Below are 26,682 nucleotides of genomic sequence, written 5' to 3' on the forward strand. Positions count from 1 at the left end.
GCAGTATGTTAGCTAACTAGCATATCCAATCAGAATAGGGGTGTGTTTTCACATTTTGACCACAACACAACCAGAACCAAGCATTTGTGACCGTGACCGGAACACAAAAATTGACTGGTTTGTTAAAAACGGCAGGGGTCAAAAATAATGTAGTTGCAGCAATTCTGAGTGTTATTGATAAACCAACAGTTTGTTGATGTATGTAATGCTAACTATTGACACACATATGTCAGAAGTTATATACCAATAAATCATGCAAAATATACACTACAGATACACTAAAGGTAGTTTGATTCAAGTTATTTAATTTTTAAATAGGCCTAGTCCTTTTAGTGATGCGTTCAGAAACACAATGTGAAACACAATGCAGTTTGGTGCAGGAGAATGGGGTTTGAGTCCCCATCCAGCCATGGCCTGAAAACCCCTGAATTGTTACACTGGTGTCAGAAGTTTGTGACGAATCTGTGACAGCCACCGAGATGCGTACCTCCAAGCATGAAGCGACCCATCTCCAGTCCCCGGCAAGATATGGGAGGAACTCAAGACACGCAAGCATGGAGGGGAGGGTAGTGTAGCAATCTCGAGCCTCGCTAAGGGCCATAGACCTTTTAGTGATGCAGTAAGATCACTGTAGTGTGGCACAGGAGAACAGGGTTTGAGTCCCCAACCTGCCATAGTCCAAAAGCCCCCAAAGTGTTACAATATAGATATACACAGAATGTAATGTCATGCTTTTTTTTGTCTAATTTATTTTAGTTTATATATCTTTACTGTAGTATATGTTAAGACCCCACACAATGCCTCTTGCTACGTGACAATGAACCGAGAACTGAGTCTAATACTCGGTTCAATGGTTCAAATGATCTGTGACCCCTGGATCAGGTAACTGCAAAATCACACAACCATACAGCCTGATGAACTGGTCATACTGTGAAAACGCACCCTAGATTGACATATCGTTTGTGTTTCCCTCCTGACTATTTGTTTCTGGTAGTGAGTCCGAATCGAACTGGCGTCCTGCTTAGAACCAATAGCCCAGTTAACACAATGGAAGGAAACTTGCAAAACAGGGAAATTATCTAACTTTTACAAACACGTACAGAATATCGGCCTGTGTCGCCTCTCCCCATCCCACATGCTTCTATTGCATGTCAATCCCAAGGCTTCAGTGCTCTTGCCGGTATTCTCTGTTTTGAGTGTCAAAGGGAACCTCCCAGCATATTGCCGGCATTCAAGTCAGTGTGAATGGGGGTGCAATAGGAAAAAAGCAGGCAAAGGCTGCCTGTCTTTTGCTCGTATTTGAGTGTAAAAGGGGGTTTTGCTTACTACTTAAGGCATCCCCTCATCATAATGTATCCTGTTTGGACCTATTCCTTGTTATGAATTCTTGGAAATGTCCAAGATTCACAAGCACTAACAATCACAATGTAGAGCTGTTAAACTGCAGATGTTGCACAAGTGCAAGATACAAAAGCCTTACTGTGGAGCTTTACAGGCTGTTCAAGAGCCTGACTTATCAAGTCATGTTCGCTTCCTTCCTAATAACTCTTCAGTCCTGAAAAGCTATTCATTGCATGAAGTCTCCTGGCATGGATAAATGTGCCCTGACTCTCAGATGAGAAAATATCCACAACGTAATGGGATTCCGATGTTATATGGATTCTAGTAAACAACTTAGTGGGTGAGATTTCAAGAGTTATGAATAGCACAACAGGAAAACTACTGTGTGTCATTGAAGTCAAGCCCTTTGTCAGATATTGCATGACCATAGACTTTACAAGTAAGGAACACCAGATATTTTCTGGATACTGTGTTAGCATAAAATATCTTAGTCCATATTTTCATAACTTTCTTTATTGAAGTTAGCAAGCCACTCACAAACTATAAAGGAATGTATTATTTATGAAAAAAAACCCACATCTAATGTCATACTATTTCTTCTTGATTTTCTAATATTTCAATGTTAATGCATTAAATAACAACCTCTAGAGGGCATCATATACTGAGTCACATTTGCAGAGAGAGAATGATTTCTTAATTTCTTATGATTTGAAAAAGGCTATAGAAACACAGTTCAGAAGAGAAAGAGAACAAGATTATAAAAATGTCATGTTATGTTAAAAATACAGCAAACAAGACTAGGGAAACCATATATATATACATTTTAAATTTTTTATGAAAGCTTTGCTTTACTTTTAAAATTATGGAGGATTTATGCCCTACAGTATTTAAACGGGACTGAACACCACATCAGGGAAAAGCTTTTAGCAGGGGAATTTTATACTGAACTTTTTAACCAGCAGAAATATGTCACAATATATTTGTCATAACTGCAGTAATTGTGTTAAACAGGCATAGACTGATAAATCTTTAGAATTGAATAAACTACTAATCTTTGTCTGTCCATGTAATCCTATCAGTATACCATGCTATCACTCAGTCATGCACTGTGCCAGCTTTCAAATACTGCTCTAGATATTTGTTGTTCTTCCATCAAGCTTTAAATAGCTTCCTGAGATCTTACTTTGGCTTTCTTATTTCTTTCTCAAAGCTCCCAGATATAATGTACTAGAACTTATTTAGTAAATAACAGATTTCACTATGTAACACAATTTTTGTTCCTGGGTAGTAAGTGTTATTTCCTAATTGCTTATGCCTCACAAAAAGTATAGAAAATGGCTATTATTCCCCACAAACTTTGCTTTTGTGCCCAGGAGAGTAATATTTTGAAATTTACCTTCCAAAGAGAAAACGGGCGAATTTGTGTCTTTTCGTTGACATAAAGCCAGAAAAAAAAAACATATGAATCCAAATTAACATGCATTTATACTAAAGTAATACAAAAATGACTACAAAGATTTAGAAGTGAGTAGTTTTTGGAGATTTATGATTATACTGTAAATATACTGTAAATACTACCCAGGAACAAAAAAAAAAAAAAAAAGGTTATACACATATTAGTTATTTAGAAATATTTAGAAACGGGAAGGATGCTTGTTACCTCAGTGTCTTTAATTTTTCTATAGTAGTTTTGACGTGTGTTTATGTGTGTGTGTGCACGTGCATACGTGTGTATATAAGTTTGCTATTAGCCTGCATACCCTCCAGGCGTGTCAACAAAGCTTGATGCCTTTCTTAGGATCCTGATTCTTTTTCTGTCAACTATCAGAGAGCCTAGTGTTGTACACACTGTAAAAAAGTACTGGCAGCTGTGGTCACCAGAATTTTACTGTATTTTTACAGTGTCACTACGGTAATTAATATAAACAGTTAATTACTGTAAAATGTATTACAGTACTCTACAGTAGAATATGAGTTTTACAGTAAAGTACTGGCAGCTGTGGTCGCCTGTATTTTACTGTATTTTTAGTGTCACTACCGTAATTTATTTCAGATAATAACATAGTAAACTGTAGTTTACTGTAAACTACTTAAAGGTTTTCTTTGTATTAAAATGTATATAAACTACTTCAAATTGCAGACATTTACTATAAATAACAATGTGTTGTGATCACAATTCTGTGATCCAGAATTGAGATTTAAAAATGATCATCTCTCCTGTCTTAAAAATGGATAACCACTAAAACAACTAACACAAAAGAGGAGAAGGCAAGTGACATTTTTATTTCATGGAACATTTATTAAAATGTAGCAAAAGATGTTTTTGAAACAAAGAGAAAATAATTGTCACTTTAAAGTTAAAAAAGAAAATGATAAAAATGGCCTGTCTTTTGCCAATGTAAACTGTGCCTTTTGTTCAATAAAAAAAAACAAAAAAATTGATTGGTAAACGGGTGTCCCAGCTGACTGCTTACTGTAAGAGATATAGATAAGAGTGAGAGAGAGAGAGAGAATGAGAAATGAAACAATTGGAGGGCAGAGAAACATTTCAAACACGGGACACTTACACTAACCTTAATGAAGTGCCACTCAAAATCCATCAGGTTTTTTAATAGAGTGGCAACATGTTGATTTACTGTCTGCGTCTTCTTTTGGACCATCTTGCCTGTCTTTTTAGACATTATCTTTTCACGGCCGGCCTTTGTTCCCCTATCTGGGTTAACCCCAATGAAGCGCCTAAAACAAACAAGCCCAAGATCAGAGAATGCAAGAACTCACAGAATGTAACAAGAAATTATACTGATTATAAAAGCAGTATCACTTGAATGTCATTTTAGTTCAAAACAATAAATCCTTTGAATACAATTTACATTTTAGTAGAATGTACCTTTTTTAAAGTGACATTTACCTGTCAAAACCCGAATGGCTGACACTTAAGCCTAATCAATAAATCATAAACAGACATTATCTATTGACAACTACTTTTAAAATTACTCTTCAGATATGGTGTCAGATTTATGTCAGAAGTCGTGAGCACAATAAAACATGCTCATGAGCAAATTATATTCAGGTTAGTTTGGAATCCCATCATAGGAATATATATTCCAGAGGCCTTACCCGAATGAACTCCAGTGTCTGAGCCGCCTCATCTTGGTACTGTAGGTTGAAGATATAAAAAGTGGCAAACACTGCAGCAAGCCCTGTGATAAAGGTTGGCTGGACCGCTGGCCTTAAGTGCTAACCATCCATCCAGTCATGACTTGCTCAGTGCCGCTTGTTGCAGACAGAGATAATAGTTTAGTTAAAACACATAGGTATCTTGTATTGTACACATATAACAAGTGTTTTTTTATGGACACAATAATTGTCTTTAGTATACATAAGTAAACTTTCTACTTTTTCCAAAAAAATTCCTCACTGGAACAATCTATATATTTTTTCAGGTCTTCTCTTCTGTGTAATCACAAATAACATTCAAATGAAGGTTCTATTATGTACTCCATCAGAGTCCATGACTACAACATGTGCATGAATATTCTGCAACACTTAGGCTAATAACTTCCTACTCCATTCTTCACTTACGCAGTATCAGACGAGGGCTGGCAGGCAAAGTCAGGGTGGCTTCAATGTCTGCTGCAGTGGCAAACTCCTATTAAGCATATGCAATGATATTCAACATCAGAAAAGCAGTGTGCATATAATCATAATAGAAAAAAGTTATAATAAATACTTTAGCTATTAACTTACATCGGCATTGAGTATCAGTCCCTCAGGTGACTCCTTGAAGTGGGCCGTCAAGAGCTGAATGACATGCAGTGTCAAGTCACAATTTTCTCTCTGAAAGACAGCCTGGACATCATTTGTTTTCACTTTTGTTCAGAAATATTCCACAATTGCATTTCTGCATTCCTCAATCGCCAGAGGACAGGCACATCAGTCCGTAACTCAAAATGAGAAGCACATACAACAAAGCTAGGTAGTCTGTACAGAAAAAAAAAAATTTAAACAAAAGCAAAAAAAAAATATCTGTCAAAAGATTTGTGGGCATCACTAGTATAGCAATATAAGGTGTATACATATCAGATATTTACTTTCTTACATTGCTGCAGCAAATCTTCTTTAACAAATTAACAGAAGAAACTGTCTTGTTACAACGGTTGGCCGATAATCATGTCTGGAACGTTGGAGAGTTTGAATGGTCGATAATAGACCCCTAGCCCTTTACACTAGCTTGCATATTCATTAGCTTAGCAAAGACGCTAGCGCAACTAGCTATTTGCCCATCACAGTAAAATCTCAGACATTTAGTTACACCAGACATTACAGTATACCTTGTGGACCTGTTCATATTTAGCTGTCTGTAAATAAAACAGGGAACAAAATGAAAATTCCACACAGATGTCTATGTAACTGACCTTTTTCATGGATGATGAAGGGTGATTCAAAATGTACTGTTGCATGTGGCTCACTGCTCTACTACTGGAAAAATATAAAATACTGCATCGTACTGTCAAATTATACGGTAGCCTGCTGTTAACGGTCAATCTTGTTTTTGGCTCCAAAAAAGCATCCGACTTTACAGTATTCCACCATATTTTGGAAAAACAGCACATTACTGTTAGAATTTGGCTGTATTTTTACAGCAGTTCTTTACAGTGCAGAGTCTGTTGAGCGTTTTAAGAGCTGCTGTTTATACAGTCAGTATATAAACTCTCCATCACTTGAAGAATAGCAGCAATAGTTTTTCTGTGCACCAGAAAAATAATCATCAAGCTTTACCTTGGATTAAGAGATGACTCATAAAAACAACAAGGATAACGGATACATTCTTAAAACAATCTTTCAAATCTTAATTCCTCTGACTGAACTTTAGATCTCAGTTCAGTGACTTTTCAGTACAAGCTTTAATTCTCATCACAGAATTGTCACTTGTAGTTTATTGAATGTGGAGTGTCTTCCTACTATGCAGGCCTGTCAAGATTAACCAAACTGAAACCTGAAATTGGCAAAGAATCAAGATTTGAATTTAGTAAGTAATAGTTGATTTAAATAAGGTTTGCATATGTAATTTATTATATATAAATACAGTAGATGTTGTTGTTTTATTCAACATCATGTGCATTTAATAACTGGGTAATCATCTTTCCCTGAACATAAGATGACTGGCTTTAATAGACAAACATGAATTATTATTGTGTTGGAAGAGTCTGTATCATAATTATAGCTTTTTGTGTAGTTTTCTCTGTGATCACATTTAGACATGTTTTAAATAATTAACTAAAAAATATATGGATATCTATGAATATTGTTTTCCAAAATATATGACAGTTTGTTATGTGTGTAAGACAAGTTTGAGTGCTGTTTACATTCACATATTCCTAATGCAGTTTTTTTAAGTACACATTTCAATAACACAACTGCAAGTAATACTTAAAGTAAAAGTTTAGGGTTAGGAATGAGACCACAAGTAAAACAAGCCCAATATTTCTTGACTGTTTCTATTATTTTCTTTCACTCAGATGGAAAGAACCACTCAAGCTTCTTCTATCTGATGTTATTTTTCTCTGTTCAGTTAATATTTCCTTCCTCCTCATAGCACTAGATGCAAATTCCTTTTTCACAGGTTAAAAATGTATAAGTAAATAATCTGCATTACTGCACATATTGGCAGTACTCTCCATACCAACCTACAGTTTATTTTTGGACTATGTATCCAAACCCAGAGGTAATCAGTAAAAGAAAAAAATATTTGTTGAGGTCATACATTAAGATAAGTGCTTCTTTGCTCCCTGGCATTCTAAATGGAGTTACCCTACTCAAGGAGCTTTCTTTTCCCGCTTGTAAAAGGATGGCTCAGACCTTCAGGGCAATTTACTCTGTGAATCATCAAGTTTAGAGGATAAAGTGATGTTCTTCTTTTTCATTTTTTAGAATTGCCTTGATGTAAAACAGCTTTTCTTATCAGACAAAAAGGAAAAGGGAAAAAAAAAAGAAACAGTTCCTTGCATACAAAAAATCTTAATATTTCCTGCAGGATATGAGCAGATGCAATTCAATTGTCTGTCCTATGTTTCATGGATTCCTCCACTTGTCTATATGTGAAGGTCCAACTGCTTGAAGAAGGAGTGTGAAAATGAAGAATAAGTTAATTAAGAGGAATAACAAGAGGGATTTATCTGATCTAATTTATCTGTTACTTGCACATATTTTAAGTTTACACCCACACATGGCAAACATAGCTTTGTATTCACTCCGTTGCTATTTATAAATAGATATTCTGATTTTTGACAATTCAGAAACTGTTGGAAATCTTGGCAGTAAATTTCAACTTTCAATTATTGAATGTGTTGCAGTATTAACAGTTGAAGCTATTAAAAAATAATTGCATTTAAAGAAAATTCCTGTTAACTAAGTAATTAAGCCAAAAGATACACACACCCACTAGAACACAGAGAAGAAGAGTTATTTGAACAACATGATCTATACACTAAATATGTGCCATAATCTATAAATATATGATTGATGCCATTAAGTCACTATATACAGTCGGGCATATTGTGATTCATTTTTTTTAAACAAATATGTGGATTTAAAATACAAATACACATATTTTGTTGTATTTTGTATGAATTAAGGGAAGAACTGAGAACTGAGAACAGAAGAAGTCCTGTTTCACACACTGAAGGAAGGGGGTACAGTTATATTTAAACAAGTCCTTATATGAGCATGTGACACTGATCCCTTCATATGTCATATTCCTGAGAACCAGTCTAAAGTGAACTTAATTTGCACAGATTTGGATACTTGTGCTTTTCACACCACATCACTTTTGCTTCTTTAGCTGGTCTGATACATTTCTGTGTGTTTTGGACAGGTTTTTTTATTCTTGATGTCCCCCATGATCTATAATCATCAAGGAAATTAGCAGCACAGCAGTACATTCAGAATTTGAAACTCAGTGACAGACGATCCTTTGCCCTTTGAATAAATCTCCATTCTATCAATCTCCAAATGTGTAAAACTACTGACTTTCAAACTGCTCTCAAATCACAGGATTTCTTCCCTGACACAGTAATCTCCTTCCTCACTCTGTCTTCTTTAACATACACCTTGTCAGATTATTTGGCTTTTAATACATAATTTAATACATCATCTTAATATAGTTCATGTTGTTGAAGTCTGATTTAAGTTTCTTGAATTTATATTTTTGGGTTGGAAGTAAAGAAATGACACACAGCAATGCAAACAATGTCTAAAAGGCAACCATTTGGATTTTACAAAATAAATAGTTATCATATTTGGCTGAATATATATATTTGACTTTTTGTGAGTCCTCTCTGGACTAAGAATAGCATCAAAGGTGTTTCTGAACAAAGAACTATGAGATGATTTGATGTAAAAATTATAGTTTGCAGTTAAAGTACATATGTGACTAGCTCATATTCACGGACAGCAACATTTCTGAAGTACAACTGTTGATTTAAAAAGAGCAGAAACTGGGACTCTGCTATTGGAATACCTTGTAAATTATACATTGTTAGCTATATATAAGAATACTAGTAACAATCATCACCAGTATGCAAATATACTTCACAATGTACTGAAATGCTGTTGTGTTTTAAAGAAATTCTCAAATGCATTATAAAGTATGATGCCTGAGAAACAAACAAAATTAAATGTAAACAAATATTGCATTTTAACATTGTTTACATGAGCAGTAACAGTACAAATGGTTTAACAGAAGCACATATTAGCTGGTCCTGGGAATTAATTTATATCTACATTTGTGTGTCTTGCACCGCATCCACACCTAAATCAAATACTATGTCTTGCTTGACTCCCTAGATTAAATGGTGAGCAATTCCAAGCTAATGGGATGGCTCTCCCCTCGCTCCCTGGGGCTTCTGTGTTAAAGCTGGTGCCTGCAGGGCAAGATGGATGTCCTGGTGACAATTTCCTGCCTAAGAAGGATTCTTAGACTTGACATGTTAAACACAAACATTCACAATGTATTTTAACACTCCTGTTAATAATTAACAATACAAATAATATTCAATTTATTAAGATCAATAGCAGAAGCCCATATAGCTTAGAAAGGTCTAACCCTAAACCCCAAGATGGTGGATGGTGCTGTGTTGCATTCTGTTAATCTCTTCATTCCCCTTCTCTTGGTGTTATTCTGTATCTCTTTCTAAACTGTTTCTTATGATCAGGTTTTTTTTTTTTTTACATCCACATTTTTTTCTTAGTTCATCTTTAAATGTCTACTCCAGACAATGTCTACTGTTTTTCTCTTCTGCAAGTGAAGTACTTTTCCCTGTCTTATCTTACCAGTTGTTTCTAGGTAAAGAGAACAGTAGTTAATTAATTAAACAATTACACCTGCGTTCCTAGTTAGAAAGTTGCAGTTTATATGTTGCAAATTTCAAACTGCAAATTGTATACAGTTATATGAAGTATTAATTTCTCAACCAGAATTGTTCACCAGCTTTAGCAGCTGGCACTGCTGAGCAATTTGAGTAAATGAATTCCAGCCTACAAATAATTCAGTATTTCTCTTAGTCTGTTTGCTAGGAGATGTACTTAACCCTGCAGTGACCTTTCTACCTCTTACTATATGCTGTTAATGATGCTATTTACTACTCACCATCATACACCCATCAAAAGCCATTCAATTGAACAGTAACATTTTCATGCTGTGCAAAACCACCACAAAATCTCATCAGTTGAATCATATAATACTATACTTTATACCATTTTCTTTCATATATAATTAATCTGAAGCTCTATAGAGGTGTAGTCCTCCAGACATACAACAAAATATAGTATAAGAAGGTAAAATATTGACGTTCTGTAATTTAACTGCTGATATAAGTCACCAGAATGTATATTGATAGGGATTTTAAAGCAGGGCAAATGATGTGTTGAATGAATGGAGCTAAGAAACTAAGGCATTATATTGATTGAGAATGTCCAGCAGATTCTGGAAGAAATATGCATGACAACTAAAGCCCAGATCTAAAGGCAAGGAAGGGGCTGAATGTAAATTTGGAAATAATATTTAGAAATTATCTTTAAAGACAAAAGATGTGAAATGTGTAATTAACCTCCACTAAACAATTACATTATTGCTGATGCCAACAGGTTTTGATTATTGCTAAAGAAAATTATATATCTTCATTATCATCTTTCTGAATCTGTTAGAGAAAATAAAACTAAAAAGTCTATGATGACAGCCTCATCAATTTAACACAGCTGCAGATGTTTTGCTTGTGTGGAAGACAGAAGTCTTACTGTACAATTAGCTTTGAGAGGAAAGAGATTACCATTCCATTACAGATCTTATTTACATAAATGTATGTACTCACTTAAGCATGTAATTTGAAGAAAGAAAGAAAAAACATTAAAAATGATTGTGAATTAGAACTTTTTTTAATTTTGATTAAAATGTACTAATTAAAGTTTTTTCCTCTGGATATGTATACTACCACATGGATATTACTCTACATCAGAGGTCAACACTCCAGTCTTTGAGGACCACAGTCCCACAGTTTGTATAGATAATCTGCTTCAGTCAAGCAAATCAGTTCAGTATAGTATGTAGGATCTGCTGGAAGTGCGTTGAAAATCAGTTCACACTGGAGTTCAGGACCCATGGTTAGGAATGCAAATTTGGCAGTCCAGATACATTACACAACTATTATATTTAAAAATAATAATTCAGAGAAGAGAAAGAAAAAACATATATTGTCTGTGTTATATTCGTAGATATATTTTTTGCACATAAGTCCAATGGCCCTGAGCTGGGGGAAATCAGGCACTCTCCTGAGAGACAAAGGAGAAATGTTACAGTAATACAGTTACTTATTTCAAAACATCAGTTTCAGTACATTACCTCTTCATAGTGCTTTACAGTTAGATATATTTACTGATTGTTCTAAGTAGTAAAAGTTTGAATGATAATTTACAAACACAATGTGATCTATAGAATTATTATTATTATTATTATTATTATTATTATTATTATTATTATTATTATTATTATTATTGCTCTACTGTATTTTGGGAACTTGGGGAAACCCCAGTTGATTTTATTGTTCCTTTTAAAGGTACGGTGAAAAAGTGCAGCAACATTTCCATGCATATTAAAAACAGCACTTGAATTAAACTTTTGCCTATTGACACTATGTGCATTACTAGCACTTATGTATACAACTCCTAACCGAAATGTTCCTACAACTTATTTAACTAACTTACAAACTTTCACTGATATTAACTTGTATATTACCAATCAACAACCCCAAATTATTCAATATTATATTATGCAAAAAGTAATGTCACATGTAGACAAAATATATTCAGATACTTTAAATTCGAATTAAAATTGAACCACTGAAACTTGTGGATACTTGTTTTTGTTTCGTTTTTTAACTGAAAACATGATGGAGGCAAAAAGTAAATTAATATGAATTACACCATGCAAGCGGGGTGATATTTGTTTCCCAGGTGTCTGTGTTTCAGCACCACGGCCAGCTCCCACTGTCAGGCGGAGACCTGTTAGGTAGAAAAAGCCTAAACATGGTTTGTAATGCTGGACACGTTTTATAAGCACAACATGTGTAAAGATCTGCTGCCTATATTGTCATTATGAACACTGATTTGAATCCTCTAGCAGATTGATGTGAAATATCACGAAACTATCGCACGCATAAAACAAAAACATAGTGACACGGTAGGTTTAATGGGATACTGCGGATGAAGTCGCCGGCATGTGTGTTAGCATTTCTAGGTCTTCTTGGCATATTTGCATTTGTTTTAACCAAAGACGTGTAAATGCTTGAATATTAGGGGAAAAACGATTTTATCATTCTCGCGATTAACAGGGAAATGTGCTGTTTGCAATAATCACCTGAATTATTGTCGTGGCTTTGTGTCTGTTTCAGATGTTTGGTTTTCACATGAAACCGAATACATTTACATGAATCAGTCCAAATCAAATATTTGTATATATGTTTATATATATCTACAGTCACCATGTGTATTCGCCTGTCATTTCCTGATGATAAACAGGGAGCTATGGAAATACGTTATGATTTTTTATATTTTAACTGTTATAGGGGCATTTAAGGCATCACCCCGTACAGTGAACACTGAAGTACATATTGAAAACGCGTTCCCAATTAAGACAACTGCGGTTTATGCAAAGGCACTCCTCTTACTGAAAGCTGCTTTAAAGAACATTGCGAAACTATCAATGTATTCCACGAAATTAATATGAACACGTATGTTGATATGTTCGTAATATAAATATTGCTACTACTACTTCTTATAATAATAACCAGGCTCCCTTCTATGACTTTATTCTTACCTTCACAGGGATGATAGTTTATGTTCTCTGTTGTCCTCCCCCACATTTCTACCAGCTAGAGTGCTCCATTACGGGATTGCCCATTTTACTCCCTGGGTACAATTATTGATTGCCTTCTCCCTACTCCCTCTCTCCATCTGCCCCTCCCCCCGACTCTCTCTCTCTCTCTCTCTCTCTCTCTCTCTCTCTCTCTCTCTCTCTCTCTCTCTCTCTCTCTCTCTCTCTCTCTCTCTCTCGTATTCTCATCCAGCTCTTTTCTTTCTTGTGGTACTGCAGAGGCTCAGCTGCAACGTCAAAAAATAAAAAAAAAATCCTCCCCGGCAGTTACTACCTCAGTTCCTGTCACATTATTGTGGGATACCAACTAAAATCTACTAGACATTAAGAAAGCTTGTTTCATGTTTTGGGCATTCACTATTAATATTGTATCTTCTTCCCTACTTAAACGGTAAGCTTTTTGATTTTCCTAATTCTTTGTGATTAAAGCTCTGCGTTCAGTTGATATTATTCTGTATTTTACCCTGATTAATACATCAAGAGTTTGCTTTATGATAAGTTTGATTGTGTTTTAAATAATGATAAAAAAAAATAATTTCTCTGAAGTCAGTGTAAATCTTCAAACATCGTGGGGCGCTGGGATATCTATCTGCATTATGCCATTAATTCACTTGAGCACCGACGCCTCAACATGTGCGCGTAACTTTTGCTTGTAATGCTTTGAAATGTAATGCATCCGCCCCTTATAAAGAATATATATATATATATATAATAATGTCGTTTTCCGATTTTACAGAAGAAATTGGAATTAAATGTGGTAGATTTTGGTGAATACATTATAACATGAAATATACTAACACTCGAAATCCTTCAAGTTTATAAGCGCTTCCAAGATACTGCAATAAAATGGTCAGTGCGGATGAAAGAAAGCGTTTAACTCGGAAACATTGGATTGTACGGTTAAAGTTATATTTGCGAAAATCATAATATATGTGTCATTAAAATTAGGATAGTGTTTTTGCATTGCATATATTGCACTCTTTACTCACGATGCCGCATTTAGGCACTGCATATCATTAAGAATTAAGTCAGGACAGCCAGGTAAAATACTTTTTGGTCTTAGGTTTTCAAATAGTAATCTTTATTGGATTATATTTACAGTGGAAATGCATTTTCTTGATTTGAAATGTTTTACATAGAAGAAGCTGGCGACCAAGAAGAAAAGTTGTCTTAAGAACATACCTGATCTCACTGTTACATGACATTTTAATGACAAAGTGCATCTGTCAAGGGTTTGCATATAACACATTTATAGTTATGATCTATTTTCAAACACTCTCAAAATACATTTGTGTGATGCTCGCATCCAATAATGGTTCGCTATTACTTTTTATATGCGCTGTGTACAATGTGTATGACGGTCATTGGCTTTAGGCGCATAAAGCACTCTGCATTACGCACAGAGATCCATCTATAAGTGAAGCACGATGCTGCGGGTACTGAGTCATCCAGGGATTGCAGCTTCAGAAAGGAGAGGATTGAATCCAAAGCACAATGTCATGGCATCAGAAATCCCATTACAAAGGGCAGCTTGCGTCAAACTGGACCTGTGATTGATGCCATCCCAGGGTCTTACAAGAAAGATGACTTTTGGAGAGGCTGGTGATGGAGGGTGAATCCACGCTGCGTGACGCGACTTGTGCTTGACTGAGACTTACTGCGGATAATATGAATATTCTCAACTACTTTTGCGTCAGATTATGTTCGATATTTTAGTAGTCTACTAAATATTAATACGGGGAAATAGATTTGCAAAAATGAATATAATGGAAACATGCATAAGGATTTTTAAATGCAGTGGCATAACCGTTATCTAAACGGAATTCACTCACATTTCATTTCTTGGGAAATGTTAAAATTGATTATGTGTAACTAGTTTTTCCTATTATGCGTTTTGTTTTCATTTTCATTAATTTTCTTTTTATGTTATTTTTCTTTTTCATTTTGAAAGGAAGTATTTTGAGTTGTGTGCCAGTGTGTCAATTTATTTTAACCTATACATATAAACATTCAATCACATAAATAGGATAAGTATAATAGTTATAGTCCTTAAGTTTTAAGATTTTTTATAGTTGGATATCTATCTAAATTTAATAATAGCAAAATGTTGTAGTTTTGCACTGATTGTATTTACTTGACTTTGTATTGTTTTGAGAATGTCTTGTGAAAACTGTGCAAGGGCGTCTGCTAATAAAGAAATAAAAGCAAAAACCCAACACTTTTCCTGATTTTTAGGAATGTTATTACCATTCATGAGAACACAGGCTTCTACATAAAATGTAAACTAATAATAATAATTACTTAGCAGACACCCTTATCCAGGATGACTTACAATTGTTACAGTATATCACATTATTTTTACATTTTACCCATTTAAACAGCTGGGCATTTACTGGTGCAATCTAGGTAAAGTGCCTACAACAGCAGTGTCCCCCACCTGGGATTGAACCCACAACCCTCCACTCCAGAACCCTAACCACTAATCACACTGCTGCATAATAATAATAATAATAATAATAATAATAATAATAATAATAATAATAATAATAATAATAATAATAATAATAATAATAATAATGATAATGATGATGATGATGATGATGATGATGATGATGATGATGATGTAAGATGAAGAAAGAAGAAGAGGAACAATATAAGGTGGAAAAAATATTTCCCTATGATTGGTTTGTAAATTAATAGATTTTATTTTTATTAAAGCATTTATTTGTTGTAGTCTGATGCACTTCAATATATTAAATCTTTGAAATGGTTCAATATGCAAAGGCATAACATTTGCTTTCCAAGTACCGTCCAACTGTGTTGAAAAAAATAGTTTGAGCTGGTCCATTAAATGACCACTGATGCTTTTCCTTGTGAAAAACACTGTCCCCTGCTGCTTCCATATGTATCAGTAACTGCCAACATTTTTAAGTAATCTGTTTTTCACAGCTATGGTCATTTAGCTACGACTGTTTGTTTCATACTAATTCTGTATCCAAATGTATTGTACTGATCTGGGACTATCGAGGAACTGCAGTACGTTGTTGTGTGTGTATGTCAGTTCTGTGTGTTGGGGGTGGGTGGGGCAGATCATTTGAGGATCTGATATAGTGATGAGGAAAATGGATTCTGGGGTCAAAGGTTAACCACACGTGGGAACAGGGTGGACACTGTGATTAAGGAAGGCGGTCACGGGGGCAAGGAGATATATTTGGGGTGCCCCGGTTTCCGTTGTGGAGAAGTAGTTTAGAGAGAGACTCAGAACAGTGTTGCTTCTTAAAAGCTGCCTGAGAAATACATTTGTTACAACGTTGATTGAAATGCTACATTGGTGTCAGATAAGTGGATAGAATTCATGCCGCTCTGCTACTAAAAAAAAATGGATTAGCCATCTCAACAAGAAGAGAGGGGCTGCAGGGTGCCGTCTTGTGGAAGTTCTCTCAGAATGAGATAGAATGGCGAAGGCTTGAATTCTGCAGACTGAACCAAAAGCCTGGGAAGACTGATTCAGAGTTTTTCTTGGAGTTCTGGGACGTGGGTTCTTATGGCCTTCTCCATGGCGAGTAGCGAACATGCAGTGATACTCTTCCACAGACAGTTTGAGCAGTGTGACAGTGACGAACCCCTGCCAGAAGCAGATACCGAGCTGGTGAGTGAGCCCAATCATCTGCAGAATGGCAGTGATGAACTCCTGCTAGAGGCAGATTCCAAGCTGGCGAGGTGGCAGTGATGAGTCCCCACCTCAGATAACTAATGAGATGGAGAGCTACAGATACTCAGAGAAACACTACGGCAAACACTGAGGAGGCCTGGGCAGAGGAAGGCTACGTAGAGCCGTTGGGTGGTGCCCAGCGATGGCTCCGAGTTGACGTGAGAGAGATTCAGTTGGAGGAGCATGGGCGCCCGCAACGAACATGCGACGATAGCGAGACTCTGCTGGAAAAGGCCTATGCTGTACCGATGTGGGAGTATAAGGAACGGGTCAACAGTGGGTTGGAGCAGCAGAAAGAGGTGGAGGAACGGGGATGCAGAATTGATTGAGTACCAGGAGCAGCTGGTGCAGTCGCAGCTTCCGCTTCCGCATTCGGATTGAGTGCTCGCCAAAGTGGGAGATGAGTAGCGTCCGAGTGAGGGTCCACTGCAGTGGCGGGTTGAACATGCCTGGGGGGAGGAACAGTGACGCAAAAGTACCACCCCAGTGACAGTGGCTGGTTGCCCATGTGAGGGGTCCACCCCAGTGCAGGACAAGAGGTGTTCGACGTTAGCACTCGTTTGACACCAACGGCATCTTATCCAGCAGGGTGCATACGTGCAGGCCCCAACAAGAGTGTGGTCAGCTTTGGGGTTGTGAGTGGAGCTGGGTTTTCCAGCCATAATCTAAATAAATTGGTGGGGGTCACAACCCATGGAAGCCAGGATGTTGGGGGACCACTCCGGAAGGACATGAATGGGTCCCGGAGGTAAGTAGAGCAACCTCGACGCAGACCCTAAACTTGCCCCTTGTTTGCCATTCACTTCTCTTGGAATCCTGTGCAGCCCCCAGGCAGAGACATTTGCCAGATTGGGACTGAGATTTCGGCCTTCGGCTGGGGGGACTGCGGGGGGTGCAGTGTAGCGATCTGGGGTTATTATGTGGAGGGACTGCAGCATGTTGTGTGCCTGTCTGTCAGTTCTGTGTGTTTGGGGTGGGGCAGATCGTTTCAGGATCTGATTTAATGAGCGGGAAACTGGGTTCTGAGGTCGAAAGATAACACCACGCTGGAACGGGGAGTGCTGTGATTTGGGGAGCTGGACACAGGGTTGAAGGAGATATATAGGGGTGCCCCAGTTTTTGCCCCAGAGAAGTAGTTTAGAGAGAGACTGAGAACAGTGTTGCTCCTTAAAAGCTGCCACTCTTGTTCTTTGTTGTTTTTGTCAATGGTGGATGCAGTAGGAAGGAGCCTGAAATGCTACAGTATTAATTCCATTATAATATTGAAGTTGCTCTATTCCTTATCAGGTTTAGAACCTGATATTTTACACACATCTCTCTGGCTTATTTTCAGCTGGTTGTTTCTATGTGAATTTTTCTATTTTTATTTATTTTTCGTCTCTCAGATGCAGAGTTTAAGACTCTGTTTAGAAAACTAATCAGCACACAAACTGTGTGCCTTAATACAACCTGATATAGCCAAACATAGGGCTACTGAATGCTAAGATAATTCTATATATATGAAAATCAGTGTCGGAGTCCAACATGGTCTCACTGGGAAAATTTTAAAATAGTGATGTCGATTCAGTATTTCTTCACTTGCTAGAAAGGAGTTCTGAATCAATTTATAAACATGCATTTATAAATAATAGCCTTAAATTAAATGAATTGTTATAACTCCAAATGACCAACACCACCAACCAATCAAAATGTGAGCTTTTACAAATGAGACATGCAAATGAACAAATGTCTGTACATTTTTAATGAACATCCAGAAATAGATTAGGGTGCTCAACTTGTGATTAGATGATCGCTTTCAGATATTAAAATACCCAGTAGATGGTAAACCACGTTATTATTATTATTATTATTATTATTATTATTATTATTATTATTATTATTTATTTCTTAGCAGATGCCCTTATCCAGGGCGACTTAAAAAATATAAGCGCAATAGAAAGTTACAAGTTACAACATTGCAAAGTTGAATCATATGATTATACACAAAATAATTAAATACACACTGCAGGATCGACTTGGAGGCCACAAAGTTGTCTTCAACATCTAGATTGAATTGACCTAAACTTGACACGAACACATTCTGAATGCTTTTACTGTAAGTGATAATTACAAAATTAAGGTTAGAAACAGAAGGAGCCTGTACTGTACATTTGTGTTATTCTGTTCCTATATCGTACAGTTCACAATACGTCACTGAGAAGTTTCCTGAAACATCTTAAAGATTCATTTTCCACAACATGACTTTGTAGTGTGCTTAATACACCTTCAACTTTATTTTGTTTGTAAAGAAGTATCTACTGTTATTTTTCTATAGGCACTTACACATTACTTAGTGACTTCAGGTCCTGCTTTTATATTAGGTTTTAAGGAGTGTTTTAGTGTACCTTTGTGAATCCCTGTCAGGACTGTGAATGCTTGAATCACACCACCCTCCCGAAATAAAAACAAAAAACAAAACCAAAAAGGAAACCTTTTGTTACGTTGAGGTGAATTCCTTCAATTTAATGCTGCTGGCTTCCTCTGTGAGATTCTTTATTGTTTTCAGTGTGGGTAGAAATGCTTTGCTAAACAAATGCCTTCAACTTATCTCAAATCCGCTAGTCCCCATGAATAACAACCGCAGCTGCCACTCTGCAGCCCACTCAAGCCTTCCTCTTATTTTTCTTGTCAAATTAGCAGTGCACGCATTGAAAGATTGAGCCGTTGTTTAAATGTATTACAGTGATGGTATGTATGTATTCATAAATATGTGGAGTTGCTTAACTTGAGTGCTGGACTGTCTCATTAAACCTAAAGAGCAAATATCAAGACTCAGAAAAACTTTCTCCAAGGTGACTTTACATGTTTTTCAAATAAAATACACTATACTACATAACGCCACTACATTTTCAACATTATTAAAAGTATTACACTATAACTCAAAGCATGAATATACCTTCTGAAATATTTCCTTCACTGCTTACTTCACAGTTTCAAAGCAATTTAAAAAACTATTGAGTAGTTCTTTATTTCTTTTTAGATCTGTTCTTGTTTTTGTGGCTGCTCTCTGTATCCCAGGGACTGCAGGCTCTGGCAGACATCATGTTTCAAATGAACATTTTTGATCAAAGATGCTAATGAATAATTAATGAACATATAAAAACAGAAACAGTGTGTCATGTTGTGCCAAGAGTTTAAAGAAATATCCTTGTCAGTTACATGGTCTTCTTAGGTAACGTGCAGAAATCATTAAAAGGGCAGGGGCTCATTGAAAAATAATCACATGCACTCTGCAAGCAGGTTGTGGTGTTATTTCTCAAACACAATCTGTCATTTATTTGTATTTAACAATTCCCAGATCCTTCTGTCTGGCAAGATAATATATCAGTTTTGGAGTCAAGAAGCAGCCAGTTTAATTGCTTCACTATTGAAACTTCTTGCATAAGGCAAGAAACCATTTCTACCCAGTGCATTGTGATGGATCACTTTTAGTGCTGGCTTTTTCAAGTTATTTTTCCTCTACCATTTCTCATATCAGTTAAATCCCAAGGAAAAAAACAAGATATATTATGATGTTCTGCAAAAACCAATCCAGAGATCATGACTCCCATCGCAGCTCCCTCACTGGAAAAAGAAAATCTATCAAAAAGAAAATTACTTTTAGTGAAGACAACCAGTCATCTTGACAATTAATGTATTGCATAGTTTACATAGGGATGAAAGATCTTACAAAATATAGTGTCCAAACTCCATGAATGTGTTTCAGCATCACCCGACTGGTTAATAAAATCACTTGTATCTCTCAGATATGATTGTAATTGAAATGCAAGTACTCTCAAATAAACATCAAGAATATCTGCTCAGTTACAGAGCCAATAACTGACTTAGTTCTCCAGAGGGATTATACTTTAGGAAGGATATAGACTAGAGTTTTGGTTTCCAAGGGAGTATATTACTCTAATAATTTTGTTCATTTTTAATAATGTACTTTGATGCAGCTGCAGAATCAGTAATAATTGTATTCGTAGGATAATTCTGTAATTGACATAAAATAAGCAGAAAATGGTTTTCTAACTTTTAAATCCTTCTCAGTATTACAATAATACAACCCTTTTATAGTCTGATTTCATGATAATATTGAGGATTATAGTTCTCCATTAGAGCAATTGTGATGGACTATACCTTCTTTATTTTGTTTAAATCATTTTTTATTTTCCCCTTTCTGACAATCTAAAAGGTTGGACAAAATCACGAGGACTTGTCTTTATGACTGCATGACTGAAACACCCTTGAAAACACAGCCTTTGATTCAGAAATTGTATCAATGACTCCAGTACCTGGAAAGAAAATAACCTGTATATATGTTAAGATCAAAACATTAGTTTGAATAACAGTCCATCTTTTAGCTTCAGCAATATTAGACATAATGGGTACAGTGATATCCCAAGCTAAATGGTACAGTTAAAACAGCTACAAAAGATGTGACTCCTGTTGTACAACAAACAATATTTCTCTACAGAAAAAGAGCATCTCCTCATTACATAGGAGTTTGAAATAAAATATATCAGAAGCTTTGTATTAGTGTTCTCTCCATACTCATAAAATTGAATATGTAGCTAATGTGAAGCTATCAGTTGTTTTAATTAAAGTTATTTTTTTATTTTTATTCTGTCCAGTTCTGCAGTGATCTCTGAAGGCAGACATTCATTCAGTAAAAGCATTGATGTCTGGCTAAATCTGTAAAAACAAGATAGCTTAGACAGTGAGTGTCGATGAGGTAATCTTGTTTTACTTGATATAATTACATATGCTGTGCCTGAGCAGTCTCCCTCTTTGGGGATTAAAACAGTCTGATATGCATTGTCTGACAGTAAAACATCTAGCTTCCAAGATTTGCATTTACACATTTGTATGTTTGTGTGTATGTACATATATATGCATGTGCATATCTACGTATAACACAGATCAGCCACAGATATAATTGCTTTTGGTAGTTTATTTCTAAACAGAAATTATTTTAATATAATTATATGGGCTGAGGTATTACTTGAATTTAATTAAAATGTCCACTATACATATCAAATGGGATCTGTAGAACTAAAAGAATCATAATTTTCATTGCTAGACAGTGTGATGAAGTAATATAAAAAAACTCAGAAATGGTTGGATCTGATGTTTAATATGTAGATTTTAAATATACAAAGTGATGTTTAACCTCTATATCAGCGGTCTCAAACTCAGTTCCTGGAGGGCCATGTGTATGCTGGTTTTCGTTCCAACCGAGTCCTCAGTTACTTAATTTGTCCAATTTCTATTTGACATATTTAAAAAATATATTGCAAGGTATTTTACAGTTGATGGTCTGAAAGTGCATTTGATTCAAGGTACAGTTGCTTATAAAATATCCCGGGGCCCGGATAGGTGTTTAAATGTATCTAGCTAATTAAACAATTAGACCAATTAAGAAATTGAGGACTCGGTTGGAACGAAAACCAGCATACACACCCTCCAGGAATTGAGTTTGAGACCACTGCTCTATATGGTGGTCCGTTCTGGTCACCACACTCCAAATAAATTAGGCTGCTGTAGTGGCTTTTCAGAGGAGAGCAACAAGACTTGCAGGGAATGTATAAAGGAAATTGAATAATTTAGACTAGTAGGGAGAAGATTCAAGTTTTCAAAATCATTGAAGGTGTTGTCAATGCCAGCCCAGAAGAACCTTTTCAAGATCAACAGTGAAACCAGGGAAACAAATGGAGTTTAAAGACATTCAAAGCAGGAAATGGACACTTCACTCAGATAGCTGTGACGGTCTGGAGTGGACAAACTCCTTTGTGAGCTCCTTGGGATTATTAAAAAACAGACTTGTTGTGATTCTCAGTTACTAACTCCCAAATGAGCATGAGGGCTTGAATGGTCTCATCTCTTTCCTCAAACACCCAATGCAATTAATCACTTTTTGTGCAACGAAAAGGTCGTTTCCCCCCCCCCCCCCCCCCACAGCGGGGGCATATAGCTTGGTTAAAATAATGGCATCATAAATGTTTACATTTTTTCGCTGCTATGTGAATGTTTTCATTATCAAACAGAAAAGCGTGTGTTTTGTTTATCTGATCATAAAACTCGCAGTAGGGGGTTCCCAGTGGGAGAGAGAGCCCAAGATGCTGTACTGCAGAGGCCAGAGGAAGTTTAGGAAGCACAGTGTGCTTTTGAAACCCTGCCTCTGTCACAGTGCAGACATTCGCACCTGACGTGTGATATCGGTTTCCCCGTTCAGAACAGAGCTCGGGCTGACGCTCATTATGGCTGACAGACGAAATTCGTGCTTCGGCTGAATTGGCCACTGACAGACAGATGTTGAACCTTTGCTCGGCAGAGCAGATAATGGCCTGTTCCTTAAGAGGCTCATTCGTGGAGAGCCACTCTTTGCATTCTTATTATCTAATGCGAACTATGCAGAAGATATGTTAATGCTCTGAAAACACAAGTCCTTTCTAAACCTGGTATTTCTGTACTTTTGCCAAATATTTTAGAAACATAGGTTAATCAAGATGGCTTGCACAGCATATGGTGGGAAACTCATGTGTAACGTGCACAAACATTAGTAAGTATTCATAATGGCAGTTGGGACAATTTACATGATTTATCTGCAGACTCTCCATCCCAATGAGACTGACTTGAATTACTGAAGACATTCTGATGATTTAATTTAGATTTAAAAATAAAATCAAAACACTGTAAAATACACATTTAGGCTGAAGACCATTGCCTCTGTGGGTTTTCTGTTAGGTATTATAGATTGTGTCACCTACAAAAGTAACCTTGTTTTATGCTAACTGAAGAGAAATGTCTTACCTAACCTAAGAGAAAAGAAATCTCTAGGGTACCTTAAAAGCTCAGCAGGACCTGTTAATTCAGTCTGTAGACTTCAACATGGAGCTGGTGTCAATGTATGATGCATACAGTTTCGAAAGAGACACTCCTGGAGAGCTCCCATAAAGTATTAAGAGTGTGTCTCGCATGAAGGGCAACAAGGTTTGCGTCTTTTAGACAGAAGATTTGGGATATTTTGACACTTATGGAAAAGCATGGGTCAGAGAGTCACAACAGCACAGACAACCACACAGACTGGAGTTGCCGCATTAATGTGGAGAGGTCTGGAAAGTGTACAGCATGTTACTGAATCTGACAGTCTAGGTGTTATTTTCTCAATGCTCTTACTGCACAATAAAGTGAGGTACCGTATTTTATTCATTATCAAGCACTGATCTGTGATTAAGGACTTTGGAATCAGAGAGGGTTGTTCTAGAAGACAATTAATCCATGGCAGTAATGTATAAACATGGTGTAAAATGATGTGTACACATGCAATTCTAATAACATTGTACGGCTGAAACAATGTTATTAAGTTAATAGATATTGTTAATTAAACTCTGCTTATTTATCAATTAGATATTTCCTGAGTTTGTTGAGCACTGAATGGCTGGGATATCCCTTTGGAGAGCATGCATGTGCAGTTCACACTCCTGTAGCTGTCATGACTTTTATGATTTTCCCCATTGACTTCCAGCAAAGCAGCTCCAGAGTTAACACCCCTGTAATATCATGGCATATTTCTTGATCTCTGATTTCTGGGGCATAGAATGAGCTGGACATGATAATCTCACTCCACAGAATATGTTTCTACTTATAGAATAACATGAGAAAATGTGGAATTTCGGTGGAGTTCCCCTTTAAGACAGTCCTTTAAAAAAATACTAAAATACTGTCATGTTCCCAGAGCCATTTTTGCTCAATGCAGGTGTCACTTTAGGAATCTTATACTGAATGGTCCAACCAGACTGTACTGGGGTTAAAACCTGATATTTTCCCTCAGTTTTGTGTAACAGTTACTGAAAAATTAAGTAGTGCACGAAAATTGGATGCTAATCCCTGGCCTAGAGTAGATAAGCTAATATACTGAGAACACAAGTTATCTTGTCTATAGATTTCCCCAAAGCAAAGGTGTTAAACACTACTGTGTCTTATGATTTTCATTCTGACTGGAGTTTCTAGTTACAAAATTAACATGATTATGAGGCTTGACATTAATTTACTTTAAATAAGATTTGTATATTATATTTGTATTACAGTTAATAAATTATGCTATTGACAAAAGGTACACTACCCAGAGAGCCTGAAGACAAAATAAAAATAATATCACATTTGTCACTGAGTTTTGGAAAAAACTGAATTTCATGACATCTAGAGTCATAAGGGAGAAGGCTGAATGCTCACAGTTTGAGATCATGTGTGTTTCTTTTTCATTTGGCAAAGGACTGAGCATTAACTTGATGTTGTAATACATAGTGCGGATTGGGACATACACCGATCAGCCATAACATTTTGACCACTGACAGGTGAAGTGAATAACACTGATAATCTCATTATCATGGCACCTGTCAGTGGGTGGGATATATTAGGCAGCAAGTGAACATTTTGTCCTCAAAGTTCATGTGTTAGAAGTAGGAAAATGGGCAAGCGTAAGGATCTGAGCGACTTTGACAAGGGCCAAATTGTGATGGCTAGACGACTGGGTCAGAGCATCTCCAAAACTGCAGCTCTTGTGGGGTGTTCCCGGTCTGCAGTGGTCAGTACCTATCAAAAGTGGTCCAAGGAAGGAAAAGCGGTGAACCGGCAACAGGGTCATGGGCGGCCAAGGCTCACTGATGCACGTGTGGAACGAAGGCTGGACCATGTGGTCCGATCCAACAGACGAGCTACTGTAGCTCAAATTGCTGAAAAAGTTCATGCTGGTTCTGATAGAAAGGTGTCAGAACACACAGGTCATCGCAGTTTGTTGCGTATGGGGCTGCGTAGCCGCAGACCAGTCAGCGTGCCCATGCTGACCCCTGTCCACTGCCGAAAGCACCTACAATGGGCACGTGAGAATCAGAACTGGACCACGGAGCAATGGAGGAAGGTGGCCTGGTCTGATGAATCACGAGTTAAAGGTGTTGACTTGGCCTCCAAATTCCGCAGATCTCAATCCAATCGAGTGTCTGTGGGATGTGCTGGACAAACAAGTCCGATCCATGGAGGCCCCACCTCGTAACTTACAGGACTTAAAGGATCTGCTGCTAACATCTTGGTGCCAGATACCACAGCACATCTTCAGAGGTCTAGTGGAGTCCATGCCTCGATGGATCAGGGCTGTTTTGGCAGCAAAAGGGGGACCTACACAATATTAGGCAGGTTGTCATAATGTTATGGCTGATCGGTGTATATCTCCTTAAGGTACAAGCAGTACTGGATTTTAGTGGAGCTCATAGGTTTACTGCTTAGCCTTAAAATGTTATTTATTTTATCGAGGAGACACAATTTTGGGAAACTGTAGGTTGGGGTTTAATTCAATGCCAAGCCTGTACACTTTAAGCTATCCAAAATCAGTATGAAGCAAAGGGGAGGTGTTTGGGATTCCATTATTCTTCAATTCCCGCTCTTCTTGCCCATTAACCAGAGCCAAAGTGGACGTTATCATGAAACAGAGCCAGAAAAGGGGCAGAAGCTGCATTCAAGTTCCTTACAACTGCAACTATAGCAGCATCTACAATAAATTAAGTGTAGATTGTAGATCCATTATTATTATTATTATTATTATTATTATTATTATTATTATTATTATTATTATTTATGTATGTAATTATGTATGTATTAATTGGCAGATGCCCTTATCCAAATGTAATGTATTGAAATGATTGTCTGACATTAATTATATATCAAAAGTAAGTAAATATATAAATAAATACATACATAAATAAGATAAAATGTGAGCTCTTAAGTGTCACATCAGTCACACATTCTGTTCCTCGGGGCTTGATTTAAGAAAATGCCCATGTAGTTATTCAATACACGCTTTTCTTCAATTTGAAGTTTTTTTCTTTTTTATAATGATTTTTTTCTCCAGTTTTGGATGTGCTTTTTTGTTCTAATCACATTAAGTGCACTGAAGAGTGTCTAGCTATTAACAAACCTGAGACACTAAAGTGTTTTTAAATAATGTGGGAGTGATGACAGTAGTTTCCACAAAATTAATGTTACAATTCTCCTTTTGTTCATGTTTTCTTCTGATCGTTGCAGTGAATCCTAAGTGTGGCTCCAAGTCTTTAGTACTGAAGGAAATTGTTCAGGGTGTATTTTATTGGTTGTTGTTACTGATTCCAGGAAAGATGTAAGGAAAAAAAAG

The 26,682-nt window shown here is 36.6% G+C and overlaps 1 protein-coding gene and 1 long non-coding RNA gene across 3 annotated transcripts in view; one reads left to right on the top strand and one right to left on the bottom strand.

The window, feature by feature from the left end:
* Positions 1-3,692: 3,692 nt before the first annotated feature.
* LOC136755228 (uncharacterized) lies at positions 3,693-4,643 on the bottom strand. The gene is made up of 3 exons (XR_010817638.1): positions 4,459-4,643; positions 3,915-4,077; positions 3,693-3,814 (listed from the first exon to the last, which is right to left on the bottom strand). It is a non-coding gene; the product is annotated as an uncharacterized LOC136755228 (long non-coding RNA).
* An 8,344-nt stretch (positions 4,644-12,987) lies between these two features.
* Positions 12,988-26,682, top strand: part of sv2ca (synaptic vesicle glycoprotein 2Ca) — a 54,514-nt gene continuing 40,819 nt past the window's right edge. Inside the window, exon 1 of one of the 2 annotated variants that reach the window (XM_066711957.1) lies at positions 12,988-13,157. The gene's annotated coding sequence lies outside the window, so the exon portion shown is untranslated. Of the gene's footprint in view, positions 13,158-16,893; positions 17,227-26,682 lie in introns of those variants that run through there. The other variant, XM_066711956.1, reaches the window with a different exon arrangement.

Source organism: Amia ocellicauda, chromosome 8 (assembly GCF_036373705.1).
Source record: "Amia ocellicauda isolate fAmiCal2 chromosome 8, fAmiCal2.hap1, whole genome shotgun sequence".
Classification (NCBI taxonomy): domain Eukaryota; kingdom Metazoa; phylum Chordata; class Actinopteri; order Amiiformes; family Amiidae; genus Amia; species Amia ocellicauda.